Below are 15,041 nucleotides of genomic sequence, written 5' to 3'. Positions count from 1 at the left end.
AATTTAGTTGAGAGAATATTTACATTTTCTTCTATAGTGTCCAACAGATTTTGATTCAGAACACAGGAATTATATCCATATATGTTGCATAATATAAACATATTACTGCCGATTTCAATAACTAAAATTACCCAATGACCTTTGACATCACACTGGTTATAAAGAATTGCCCCTCTAAATTTGCCTTTCAAAGTGATCACACCAGCTGAATGGTTAGTTCCATGTGTTAACCAGAGCTCATCACCCCACTGGTTCTTCCAAAACAAAACGTCCTCTGCACTTGAGTGGGATTCTTGTAAAAAAATAAAATCTGCTTTCATTTCTTTGCAAAACAAAAATATCGCTTTTCTTTTTACAATATCTCGAATGCCCTTTACATTAAGAGAGATAAGTGATAACTCCATTGTGAAGTAACAACAGGAGATAAGAGAACAGAAGTATGTAGAGGGTTTGAACTATCCTCAGGGTACTGTATCAGAACAGACTTAACACTGTAATTCTTGAAACATGTTCAATAAATTATAACTAGCCTACAATTTAAAATTTACATTTTAGCATAGGTTATGAACAACAGCAATAACAAAGAACTTCGTTGACTTAAATTTAAGCAAAACGAAATAAAGATATTTGTATGTAGGAATTACTCTAAACGGACTATTAGTTCATCCGCCTTGTTCAGTTTATCTTTTGGCCTTCCACGTCCAGCTTGATCTCTATGCCTTCAATGAAAGCTTTGGATCCGATATAGTAAGCTTTCTTGTTGTCTTCACGTGCTTTCTTCACATGTGGCCACAGAAGCGATCGTTTGTCCTTTTCATCTTTGGTCAAATCCTCTACGAAGCGAAGCTTGCGTTGTTTCAGGAATTCGCTGTTTTTGGCATTCCTCCATACGGCATCTCGCACAGATCGCAACGCGAACAGAATAATAACGGCACGAATCCTACCTGGCTGCGGTTTGCCGAGCCTATGAGCAATGTCAATGACATCAAATCCCTTCCGACAAGATTCTGGAGAAACGGCGTTGCAAATTTCAAGGACTTTCGCTTTTATGTCTTCGTTTGGTTGTTCAGAAAGACCATAGAGGCGCAGGCTCCAGCGTCTTTTGTAGCGTTCAGCATCAGCAATTCGCTCTTCCAGAGTGATAAGCGATTTCTGTTGCTGTGCAATCTTCTCAGCGATCTTAGTTTTGTCATTCTTAAGATCTTGAATCTCCACGTACATGTGATTTAAAGATGTTTTGAGATCCTCAATTGAGTTTGAGTTGGTAGTTATCATTTTCTCGAGCGAGTCTGCCCTTTGATTAATTTTCAGGGTAAGGGCAGTGATAATATTTTCCTGTAACTCAGACAGGGAAGGCTCACCTTTGTTTCTCTTCGGCATGGGGCTGCTTAGTGGAGTGTCAGGAGCTGGAGGAAGAATTATTGGTAGGTCACCTGAAGACGAATCAGTAGGCGGTGAGTCTGTGGCAGAAGATGAGTAGACGTGATCTAATATCAATTTCTTTCGTTTATCTTTGGCGCTCATCGTTGACTTGTTGACAAGGCCGTTATGGCTCTGTCTCTTACACAGCGGATATTAAGTGCTTCTTACTGAATGAAATGGAACGATTATTAGACAATATTGCGAAATTGTTTCAAGATTTCTTTCTTTTAAATAAAATAGACTACAAAATGTTTTTCTAAGAGGATAGAAGCCAAAACCCCACAGAGCGTTTCAACATACGTCTGTGTCGGTCGCCATCTTGTTTCGACCCACCGTCTTTTTTCGATTTTCCTCTTTCTGCTGAGCCAAATTTATTAGCCAATGAAAAATATGTAATTAACTTAATTATTATTTTAGCTAAATATTATCTGCACAAAATGATTTGGCAAAGAAGCAAACCCTCCTTTTACAATTTCAGAATTACAGACCTTAAAAAATATTGGAACAGCATTGAAAATTTAAAAAAAAAGAACAACAAATTAAACAAAACAATCAAATTATTTCATTATTTTAACTTTAATGCAGACCCCTAAGTGTTTTTCAATTATGTATCTATGTGTTTTTTATTTATTTATTTATTTTTTTTTTCTATTTTATTTCAGATCTTTTCCTGTCTCTTATTTTGTTCTTGTTAAGATCAGATTTATGAAGCTGTATATTGATTCAACTTGGTTTACGTTTTAAAATTGTATTTTGACAAAATGTTAATAAAAAAAAAAAAAAAAAAAAAAAAAAAAAAAAAATTTCCTCTTTCTGCTGAGCGAGACGAAAAACGGACGCAGAGTTTGCCTGGTCTCATTTATTTCTCCTGTTTCCAGGTTGGTGGAAAATTAAATTAATCTAATTACCTGAAGTGTAATATGTTAACATGTCACTGAATGTTTTAATGTTCGCTAATAAGGCTGTGTTATGAGTATGTGGACATCATTGTACGTATGGCAGTAGCCATATTTTCGCGCCTGTTAATGTCACCTGTTACTACCAAAGTCACATCTGAAGAGTTTTATTTTTAGCTCCTTGAACATTTTTGTAAAGTTTTAATACTCTTGAAATGTATGATATTGTGTAAAATGTGAAAGGTTAATGTTAAACACTGAGTTTGTCAGGGTTAAAAGCTGATGTTAAAACAAATGTGATTTATATTTTAAAAGTGGTTAAAAATAAGTTAAAGGTCTGTCAGCTCATGCATTTTGGGAAGAGTAAAAATGACTTTTGCTGGAAGAGGAAAATGCATTTAGGAACCATATGTAAATGGTAACAAACTATGTTTTATATGTAAGTGATAACATAAGCTATGTTTTATTTAGAGTTAAAAAGATACAACTTAAAGGGTAACCGTGGTTATTGTCATTTTGATTTGTTTAATCACCCCAAACTTAAAACTCAGTATTTGCTGAAAGATGGAAAAAAAAGACAAATTGTATTTCATTTTGAAGTCGTGTTTATTTGATAGTGAACATTGTGTGTTTGTAACAGAGGAGGATTTAAAATGTGAATGTCTAATAAATCCTCTCTCCCTCTTTCTGCTGAGCGAGACGAAAAACGGACGCAGAGTTTGCCTGGTCTCATTTATTTCTCCCGTTTCCAGAGAGAGCATATAAGCTGTTTACATGGTGCCGGCCGGTACCTGTAACACACCCTTTTGGAAATATATGTGGGAAGTGTTTCAAGATGGTTGACGATTTAAGGTGCTGTACTATTTATTCCAAAATTTTGCTATCAATTTCTTCAAAAGCAGACATCTTCTTTTTGATATTGCAGTCAAATCTGTCTGACCTCTGCATAATATGGGGATGTGCTAATTGCCTTCCTGATATTATTGATCTTCTCAGAAAATAAGTAAGCAAACTCATAGAATTTTCTGTCAGCGAGCATTTCACTGGCACAAGGTTAACCAAAGTCTACGAAGACATGAAAGGTAACACAGACTTAAACTGGTTTGCCTGGACATTCTGAACGTTAATTGACAGCAGTGTAGATAAAAACGTTCTTTGTTACATGTACAAAGACAAACATAAACACTTTAGGCTCTCTATTGATGTCTGTGGTTGAAACTTAAAATTCAATCAATCAATAAATATGTTGTTTTGCCTGCAGGGGTATACACAGTGCATGAAAAGAAGTGTATAAGGACCAGTAAACTCCTGTACACACCACAGATTTTCAGAAGAATCCGGCAGTATTACTGACCAGGGGAATTACCATGGGTCTGTATACTGCCGAATATGTACCAGTTCAATTGTGTGTTACTGAGTTATTCTTCCGTGCAACAGCCATTTGTTGCCATGGCAAGTAATCCCCCCATTTTATTCACGGGGCATTCAAACCTTTGTGCCATTGTGCCCGCTCCTTTTGGTAATTTATGATAAATCGGATTGGTTGATTTGAAATGAAACCCACCCCAAACCAGACATACTTTTCCTCAAAAGTAGTTTCATTGGTAAATTTGCGATTTAGCCCACCCCAAACCCTCACAGAAAAGGGAGTGTATTAGTTACATTTAAAATATGACCCTCCAAAAACCCTTACAGGTGAATGATATGATTGGTTGCAGACCATGGGGCAGATATAAAAAAATATGTAGTTAACCATCAATTGATTGTTATGTGACTATTATGTGAAAATAGTAAATAGTATACAAAACATAAAAACATTATCTAAAACATCTACTTTGAATGAAATATTTCAAACAAATGTAGTAAATAACACATGAAACTAAGTGTCCCAGTAGACTTCATTCTTCAAGGTAGATCCTGGGTGCATCCACATCAACAACATCTTCCTCATCTTACGTTGAGCTCCACCACAATGAGATTTCTTTTTGTCTCTGTTGACCAACAACTGCAAGACCACAAATGTGATTGTTTCAGCTTGCCCTTTCTGGAGTGAAACTATTAAAACTTCTTCCTTATAGCCTCATCATCTTACAGGATACCAAAAATACATAAAATATGTTAAGTAAAGGAAATATTTAATTGGATAGGTGAAACAATACAAAAATGGATAATAAAACATTGCAACAACCTTCTTAGCTGAGCGCATCCTAGGGTCTGCTCTCCCCTCTGTGCAGGACATCTACCTCAAACGCTGCAAAAGCAGAGCTGTTAAAATCATCAGGGACTCCAACCACCCTAGTAATTAACTTTTCACTTTGCTGCCATCTGGTAAGCGCTTCCGTAGCTTGATGGCAAAAACTGAGAGACTTAGGAGGAGTTTCTTCCCTCAGGTCATGAGGCTCCTAAACTCAAAACCAGCCTTTTAACATCTACATGTCTCCACTTAATAATCACTTAATCAGTAAGATATTCATCATTCTTTACCTCATATATCCTGTTTTAACATTCGCCTCTTGTACATTTTAATATTTAAGACTACCGTATACTTTCATGAATATTTTATTTTCTATTCTATATTTAATTCTACAGTATACATTTTGCCTAACCTGATTTTACCAAGTGAGACATGTTCCTGGGACAACATCGTTGTTGACCCTGGAACAACATTGTGATTAACCAATCAGATTTGAAGAACCAGTTTATAGATTTTGTGAAGTTTACGCTTAAAATCAGTGTTTGGTGCTTGTACATCAGTGTCATTCATCTATCATTTCCTCTGATTTTAGGGATTACTCATGGTTAAGGTTAGGTTTAGGTGTAGGGATATGGTTAAGAATATATTTTTGGAGTAAAATGTTGTTCCAGGGTCAACAAAATATGTTGACCTAGGAACACATCGGACTTGGCAAAATCAGGACGTGCATACATTTTATGTTATATTTTATTCTTATATATGTTTATTGTTTACTTTTATTTAATTATTTCATACCTATATTTATGTATATTTTCCTTTTGTTGTATTCTTTAATAATTGCACTGTCCATAGAGTGTACCTTACTCACATTTCACTGCAGGTTATATATGTGTATGTGACGAATAAAAATCTTGAGTCTTGAATGTGTCCGTGAAATTTACTGTTGTGTGTAACTTGGCTCAGGTAATTTCCATATACATCCACCAAACCTAAAATAACACGGCAGTTTACCGTGGTTAAATATTACCAGATTTGACCCTTGCTTCCAGTCAAATTCTCTCTTCATCCCAAACTGTTGAAAGTTTTAAATATTGAATTCTGTCTCATGTGCTATTAAAAAAATGTTATAGTGTACAATCTGCAAACTAAAAGCAGTATCACTTTAGCAAATCATGTCTCAAGGCTGTGATGTAAGCAAAGGCTATTGGCTATTTAAATACTGTTTCAGTCGGAAATACATCACCACAGGAAAGAATTTCATGGAACCTTTAAACATGATGAGAAAAGGCTTTGCAGTTTAAAATGTAGACAAACACAAGATTTTTAGTGCAACTTATGACCTCTCAAAGATTCAAAGCCTATAACACCAACCTGTCAAGAAATTGCAATGGAAGACGATTTCAATATATCAACAGACAACGTTGAATTTTTTCATAACCATATTTATTTGAACCAGAATACACAGATTAAGTACTCAGGAGCGATGCATCCACTGCAGCAGCACGTCTTCAAGCCTCAGAAAGACAGATATTTCTTCAAAATTGGTGGTGTTTTAGTAGCAAGTGTTGTGAGATGCCAACAAAAGTGGAGAGCATATGTTGTCATGAATGGAACAACTACAAGACGACGACGGGGACATTGACAGTATCGCATCACACACTTGCCTGACTTAAGATCCTGAATTTTCTCCGCTGTTGAGTCGCAGCGTTTTGCACGTTGTGTTTTGTTTGCCAAGTATAAACTGGAGGCGACGTCCAATGCCAGAGGGACCCAATGGGACACTGTCAATTGAGTGAGTTATGTGTTGTGTTTATTATAATCGCAACGATTATAGGGTGCATTATAAACAAACTAATAAATTAAAATTACGGCATTATATTTCAGACAGTGCAGATTGGTGGTGTATCGTTTGGTAAACAGTAAACAATGAGTGACGTGCATGCGCGAGAGATCACTTCCTGCGCTTTCCGCGCTTCCGCAGACCAGAGCCCGCACAAACGTCACACAACAGGATGCACGCCCTCAGATCAGTTGGACGTGGTTGTGTACGAGAGGTAAAAACAATATAAATACTGTTCGTTTTCTTACACAAACCGCTCGTTTCGTGTCTTAGGTCATCAATGTGTACTTACGATGGGGAATTGTTTAATTTGGACTTCTCTGTGCATGTTCTTTGAGGTGGTGACCATAGACCTCCATTATATGAGTCACAGACAAGAACAGTTTGACCTAAAAATATCAAAATGGGAACTACTGCGGAAACAAAGACACCTACACCTTGGAAGTCCTTGAGGTAAGCTAAACCATACCAAAATTGAATTTGAAAGTGAACTATCACTTTAAGCCACCTTTCCACTGCACACGACATTCGGACACGATTGTCGCATTTCTCTCTCTAGTGGCAGTCGCGCAGAACTTTCAAACTGGTCATGCAGCGACCGTTACCTCTGCATATTCACCATGGTAAAATGGATAATTTGAATGAATATAATTAATGTATGAATGCATCGTCACAAATCAAATGACCCCCGAATATAAAAACAGTGGGTTTTTGGGGCTAATCAACGTAAATAAAGATTTTATAATTATAAAATAATTATTCTAAAGCACCATTTCACAGAAATCGTGTTTAATGAATAATGTTAAAGTGAACAACATATAGGTAATTTTGACCTCGCTCCGATAGTTTTGATTAGAATACATCACATCCGGTCGGGCGTTCGCATACGGTCTAGCTGCAGAAGTTCAAATATTTGAACGCATCCGAGGCTCAAATCGGACCCGACATTTCTGCATACACATGGGATACACGCGGAGTTAGACCATCTGCTGAAAGCAGGTATCATCGAACGTTTGGATGCTTCCGCCTGGGTGTCTCCCATTTCCATGCTACAGGAAAGAAAATCGGTGGGATATAGATGTGTGCTGATCATTGTATTCTGTCAGCTTCCCCTGCACAAAGATAGTGAAGTTATTACAGCTTTCATCACCCATGATGGCCTGTTCAGATTTTGCAGGGTTTGTAACCTCAGTACTGTGTTACCGGAACTAAAAGAGTCTGGACTGGTGTTAAATGAGAAAAAATGCAATTTCAGAAAGACTGCGGTTCCTGGGACACATAATCAATACTAATGGTATCTTACCTGACCAAGAGCATCAAAGATGCTGTCTGAAAGCTCTGCCTCCATCGAATGCAGAAACTCTGCAATCCTTCCTAGGATCAGTGTCCTGGTACCTGCCCTTTCATTTATGATCCCACACTTCATTTAGTAATTTCAACAAATGCAAGTGACTACGTGTTGGGCGCAGTGTTCACCTAAGTACAATCAAATGGAGTGGAAAAACCAGTGGCTTTCACTTCCTGCACGCTTATGGATGCTAACAAAATATTATATAGTGGAGATGGAGTCTCTGCCGGCTACTGAGAAATGGCGAACGTACAAGTGGGACCATCACTTTACACTTCGCACAGATCACCAAGCACTCACCACCTTGCTTGTTGGGCGGTAGGTCTGCTTACACCATTGTCTATCGGCCTGGGTCCCTGAATCAAACAGCAGATTGCTTGTTTCTTCTTCCCATACCTGCACCTGCTGATTCCTCTGATGAGGTAGAGCCTGAAACTGTTCCGTTAATTTCCTGAACATTGTCAATTCATGTCAAGTTTATTTGTATAGCTCTTTTTACGATACAAACATTGCAAGCAACTTTAAAGAAAATTAAGTTTCTACAATATTTAGTAGTAGCTTATAAGTGGTGATCAGTTTATGTGCAAATGACAGGAATTTTCAGAAAAATGTATATATGACATAGTCAGCCAGACGGTGAACACTATTAATAGCAATTATAATGTGATTGCATAGTAAGTAGCAATATTTGTTGTTAGTTCTGTATGTTGTTTCAGGGTTAGCATCATCTGAGGTCCTCTGAGGGGTTGGCATCATCTCTTCTCAGGTGTTCTGGATCCAGACTAGTGCTTGTGTAAATCCCGTGGCAAAACAGAGAAACAAATCAATACATCATTAGCATAGCTGCTATTCCAACAAAATAAAATTGATTAGTTTAACCCAAGCTAAAGAATAAGAATGCGCATTTGATCAGATGCAACTGCAGTCAGAAATTATGAGATGCATTATTCGAATGCTTGGCGAAAGAGATGTGTTTTTAATCTAGATTTAAACAGAGAGAGTGTGTCTGAACCCCGAACATTATCAAGAAGGCTATTCCAGAGATTGGGAGCCAAATACAAAAAACTCTACCTCCTTTAGTGGACTAAACTTAATGGACTTTGCTATTATAGGAACTACCAAAAGTCCAGCGTTTTGTGACCTTAGGGAGCTTGATGGGTTGTAGCGTGGTATAAGGCTAGTTAGGTACACACGAGCTAAACCATTAAGGGCCTTATAGGTAAGTAATGATAATTTGTAATTGATACGGAACTTAATAGGTAGCCAGTGCAGTAACATTGTGCACTCTTTCAGTGACTGAGTTTGAAACTCGGACGAATCTGTGCTGTTTGTCCTGAACTGAATAAACTGCGAAAGCAAATGAGCAGTGAGTCAGAACTTGAATCCCTAATTCAGAGTTCGAGACTCTCACTGATGGAACCAGTGTTAATGTAGGTGTATTTTGGGCTGTCACCAGGTGGGGGCAGTATGTGCACAGATGGTTTTTAAACAAGTGTTTCTGCCCAGTTCACACTACAGGATTTTAAGATCGATTTGAGCCGATTTGTAATTTAAAGTGGTCATATGATGCTGCTATCAAGAACATCATTTTGTGGATCTGGTGTAATGTGTTTTGGGGTTTAAGGTTAAAGGGGGGGGGGGGGTGAAATGCTATTTCATGCATACTGAGTTTTTTACACTGTTAAAGAGTCCATGCTAAACATGGACAAAGTTTCAAAAATTAAGTTGTACGTTTGAAGGAATATTTTTGTTCCCAAAATACTCCTTCCGATTTGTCACAAGTTTCGGAAAGTTTTTTTCGAGTATGGCTCTGTGTGACGTTAGATGGAGCGGAATTTCCTTATATGGGTCCTAAGGGCACGTCTGCCGGAAGAGTGCTCGCTCCCGTATAGCAGAGCACTGAGAGCACAACAGGCATTCACTGATCAGAGTGAGAGCGTCGCGAAATGTCACAAAAGGAGTGTGTTTTTGGTTGCCAGGGCAAGACAACCCTGCACAGTTTACCAAAAAAAAACAGCATTAAGGGACCAGTGGATGGAGTTTATTTTTACAGAGCATCAACGGAGTTGTGCAAGTGTTTTTGTTTGTTCCCTTCATTTCGAAGATGCTTGTTTTACAAACAAGGCCCAGTTTGACGACGGATTTGCGTATCGTTTATTTCTTAAGGATGATGCAATCACAAAGAAAAAGGGTCACGACACGATCGTGTGTTGGAACCTCAGGCGGTAAGAAAAGCTGCTTAAAATATCTCTGCCTCCTTGTTAGTGCGTCCGCCTCCCATGCCGGAGACCCCGGTTCGAGCCCCACTCGGAGCGAGTCGTTGCTGCTGCTGCTCTCGTTCACTTTCAGCCTCGGGATCTTATTCTGGATCATAAATAAAAGGCTGAATCTGACTGTAAGCCATGGTTTGTTTTGGATGATGGTTTTTCCCTCACGGTAATGTCACAGCTTCCACATGCTCTCAACGCAAAAGCCTACTCGTGCTCGTGATTCTTTAGCTCCACCCACACGTCACGCCTCCAGCCGGTCGTGTTTTTCCGGGAAAAATCGGTACAGACTATCTTTCTCTTATGAATATAATAAAACTAAAGACTTTTTTGGAGTTATGAAGGATGCAGTACTACTCTATAGGTACTCAAGATTAACAGGATATTGAGTGACAACAAGCATTTCACCCCCCCTTGGAAAAAACACATTATTTTCCACATAATGTACATTATTTTTTCTCCTCTATGCACCACCTCTCAGAAAAGCATAGATTTTTACAAACCTCATCGGTCTGAAAAGCGAGGTGTGCTCTGAATGGCCAACTATCCAGTGCATTGTGTACATATCAGTACATATTTTCGCTGAGTTTAATACTTTTACTCCGATATTTTTTTATGTGCTGCATCGTTACTCGTTACAATTATAAAAATGTTACGAATCATTCCATTACAAACCACTGCCAGAACTGTAGATGGCAGGTTTGATGAAGCTGACACATTACTGAGCGAATCAAGCGATTAAGAAGACTGCGCATGCTGACTGAACTGCTGTGAAGAGAGAAATGAACATCGAGCCGAGCCAGATAATGACTCGTTCACGAGTCAAGAACCGGTTGCATCGGTTCTCAGGTGACCAGTAACGTTAGTTCTTTCTGACAGTTCGATTCAATAAACCAGTTGAAGAAAACAGTTCACCGATTCTTTTGCGCTCGACGTAATGGCGTCATTGGCGTTGACTGCACCTGGGCTCATAACATTAACACAGAATTAGTTCAGAATCAATCACCAAAAGAATCAGTTCGTTTCAGACGCTCTGTGTGTCGGTTTGCTTCACGCTAAATCACACATGCGCAGTATCATCAGCTCCTCGATTCACGAATCGGACGCGTCTGACAGAAACGGTTCTTGACTCGTGAACGAGTCATTATCTGGCTCGGCTCGGTGTTCATCTTCAGTTCTCTCTTCACTGCAGTTCAGTCAGTGCACTGTTTGAGTACATGAATTACTCCAGGATATTGGTTTGTTTTAACTCAGAGGGAGTGTCAGACACATTAAACAAGTTAACAGCTTAATTCATCTGTGGATTAATGCGTATTGGAGACGCGAACCATTTAAAACGATTCAGTACGATTTGGTGAACTGTTTCAAAAAGATCCGGTTACATCGAATGATTCGTTCACGAACCGGATATCACAAACTGCTTTGTTTTTAACTTACAACATTTACATTTACATTTAATCATTTAGCAGACGCTTTTATCCAAAGCGACTTACAAATGAGAACAATAGAAGCAGTCAGGTCAACAAGAGAACAACAACAGAATACAAGTGCCATGACAAGTCTCAGTTAGTCTAGTATAGAACGCATAGCCAGGTGTATATAATTTTTTTTTTTTTTTTTTTTTTTAGATGAAAAAGACAAGAAAAGAAAAAGTACTGGTGTTAGTAGGTTAAGTGCAGGCGAAAAAGATGAGTCTTTAGCTGTTTCTTGAAAATGAGTAAAGACTCAGCTGTACGAATTGAGATTGGGAGGTCATTCCACCAGCTGGGCACAGTCATGGAAAAGGTCCGTGAGAGTGATTTTGAATTTCTTTGGGATGGCACCACAAGGCTTTGTTCACTTGCAGAGCGCAAACTTCTGGAGGGCACATAGGATTTAAAGAGTGAGTTTAGGTAAGTTGGTGCCGTGCCAGTGATCGTCTTGTAGGCAAGCATCAGTACCTTGAATTTGATGCGAGCAGCTACTGGTAGCCAGTGTAACCTGATGAGGAGAGGAGTAACATGAGCTTTTTTTGGCTCATTGAAGACAACCCTCGCTGCTGCATTCTGGATCATTTGCAGAGGCTTGACAGTGCATGCAGGAAGGCCCGCCAGGAGAGCATTACAATAGTCCAGTCTGGAGAGAACAACGACGTACATAGCGTGCTCTCCAAGTGTTAGTAGTGATAGTAGAGATCTGAAAGCACATAGTGACTACAAGTGTAAGATATATTTGAGAACAAACTATACAAAGAGTGGAAAAAAAGAGAAAAGCAATACTCAGGTGCCCTGTCGTTGTCCTTGCTCGGTGGAGTCGCGCAGGTAGAGTCGATTGTCTTTACACTCGTCGGTCTTCACACGAGGAGGCTTCACACGAGGGTTGCCTAGTGACCTAGTGCTTTGTATTAGCCTGATTACCTGTGATTGAAGTCAGCTGGACACGCCTCACTATTTAGCAGATCGAAACCAGGCAGTCCCGCGATAGGCAAATGCAAAACCAAGCGCCACTTTCAGCACGTATTAACCATGGTAAGACACACACAATTTAAACCAAAAAACTTTCCTAGCAATGATGATCACACACTAGTCTGATGAGGAAACAAGACAAAACACTCACAAGCTGCTGTCCTTCTATGTAGCTCGACTGTTTCTGTACGGGGGCGTGGTGGTCATCTGCTCCGCCCTGGGGGACTCCGACCACAACAGACACGGAAGAGAAGACAATGCTGAATAAAGTCATAGTTTTTGCTATTTTTGGACCAAAATGTATTTTCGATGCTTCAAAAAATGCTAAATGACCCTCTGATGTCTTACGGGTTTGAAACAACATGAGGGTAAGTTATTAATGACATAATTTTGCAAATTGGGCTAACTAACCCTAGTAACCGTTTTTTGTTTACAAGAAGTTACAGTCAAAGGAATTGTGATTGTCCTTTAGGTTAATCATTTGAAATAGTAAAAACAATATGTTCAAACTTTTGACTACTTTCTTTAATAGCTACATAACACAATACTTCTACTTTTACTTTCAGTACTTAAGTAGTACATTTTAAAATAGCCTACTTGCAATACTTAAGTACAAAAAATGTTGAATACTTTAGTACTTCTACTTAAGTGTGGTGCTTAAAGAGCACTTCAACTTCTACTCAAGTCACTTTTTTGATAGAGCACTTGTACTTTTACTCAAGTATGGGTCTCTAGTACTTTATACATCTCTGAATGTTGTTCAGTTGCTTTGACGCAATGTATTTTGTTTAAAGCGCTATATAAATAAAGGTGACTTGACTTGACTTGACCAGCAGAGATGAGGTCTTGGAACTGGCTGGTCTAGGAGGAGATGAGAGAGGGAGGATGGGAGGAAACACAGGAGGATCAGTGCTGGACAGAGCCAGCAGAGAAACAGGAGATACGGTGCTGGATTGAACTAGCGGAAGTGGAGCAGAGGAACAGACTGGTCTAGGAGGAGGTGGGAGAGGGAGGCTGGGAGGGAACACAGGAGGATCAGGGCAGGACAGAACCATCGGAGAAACAGGAGATTCAGGGCTGGATGGAACCAGTGGAGAAACAGGAGATTCGGGGGCTGGGCGGAACCAGCGGAGACACAGGAAATTCAGGGCTGGGCGGAACCAGCGGAAATGGAGCAGAGGAACTGACTGATCTAGGAGGAGGTGAGAGTGGGATGCTGGGAGGGAATACAGGAGGATCAGGGCTGGACGGAACCAGCAGAGACACAGGAGATTTAGGGCTGGGCGGAACTAGCAGAAAAACATTAAATTCAGGGCTCACCTCCACAAACCAGTCTATAATGCCAATTAATTCCTCTTTATAATTCCCAGAAACCGAATGCTGCTCACCTTCATTCACAGGAGTGTGAGAAGGGCTTTTCTCCACCAATATTCTGACGATGCACTGTGTTGCCGTATCACACACATCCCCGACAATGACAGGCTCAAGCTCTGTGGCTACGGTGGGCTCTAGCTCCGTGCAGCAGGATGGCGGCTGGCTGGTCTCTGGTTTGGGAGTGGGGCTTGAGATATCCTCTTCAGCGGTGCAGATGGTAAACGAAGATCCATATTTCTCCAGCACCCACTCCCCGAAGTTGTCAAAATCCTCTCTGGGACCGTTCGCTGGCAGATCTAGAAAGACCCTGGTATGCTCCTCCAGCGAACGGTCCAGTTGATCTGGTTGGACTGCTGGTAATGACATTCCGGAAGAGGGAGGAAAACAAAAAGAAAGAAAAACACAGCTAAATAAACTTGTAATAGTCACCTATTTCTGCCTTTATGTACAGCTTTTTAAAGTGATGATAAACATGCTTTATTGTATTGTTTTTCTCTTCACATGGAAAAAAAAACTGTTGTATCAGATGCCTGTGGTGTAATCACAGACTAATATATGGATTTTAATTTGTTTTTTCATCTCGTCATTGTTATGTCACGCAATATGGATTTAAGGGAAATGGGAAGTGACGTGTGGAGGAGGAACTCCGGAGTCTGAGTTTAGCAGGCTCTGTGTAGCCTAAGAGTTGCATGAAGAATTCATCAAAGGGTTTAATACCCTATTGTTTTATGGATTACATTTCAATTGGTTGCTGGACTACCACAGTTTCCCGTCGGCTACACAGACGGGGCGAGATTGCATAAGTCGATGAGGATATAAAGACTGTGGCTTTTCGCCACGCTGGGCCTTATATTTTTGTTCTGTGTGTTGGTTGAACTTATGTTTCATTGTTTTTTTTCGTTAATATATAATTAATTCAAGTCTACATACATGTTGATTTTGTGCTACGTATTTTTTTTTTTTGGTTATTTAACAAAAGTAAGCTATTACTGTCTTTATTTACATCAGTAGGTATCAGATCCGCCCGTTTCCTTATGTTTTGCGTGCAGTACTTTTCTCTTAGAGTGGTGGCCAGTACGGGGATCTTGGATGATTTTGTTTCTGGTATTGTTGTGAATGTATACCTGTTTTGTCCTACTGTAAAATATTGCTAAGTTGTTTACTCTGGGATTTCATTACAAAATTTATGGTTACAAAGTCTTTGCACATTCACTCAAAGCACGTTAATTACTTTGCATTTTTGCTACATTGCATTA

Source organism: Carassius gibelio, chromosome A21, assembly GCF_023724105.1.
Source record: "Carassius gibelio isolate Cgi1373 ecotype wild population from Czech Republic chromosome A21, carGib1.2-hapl.c, whole genome shotgun sequence".
Lineage (NCBI taxonomy): Eukaryota > Metazoa > Chordata > Actinopteri > Cypriniformes > Cyprinidae > Carassius > Carassius gibelio.
This window is presented reverse-complemented; position numbering follows the sequence as displayed.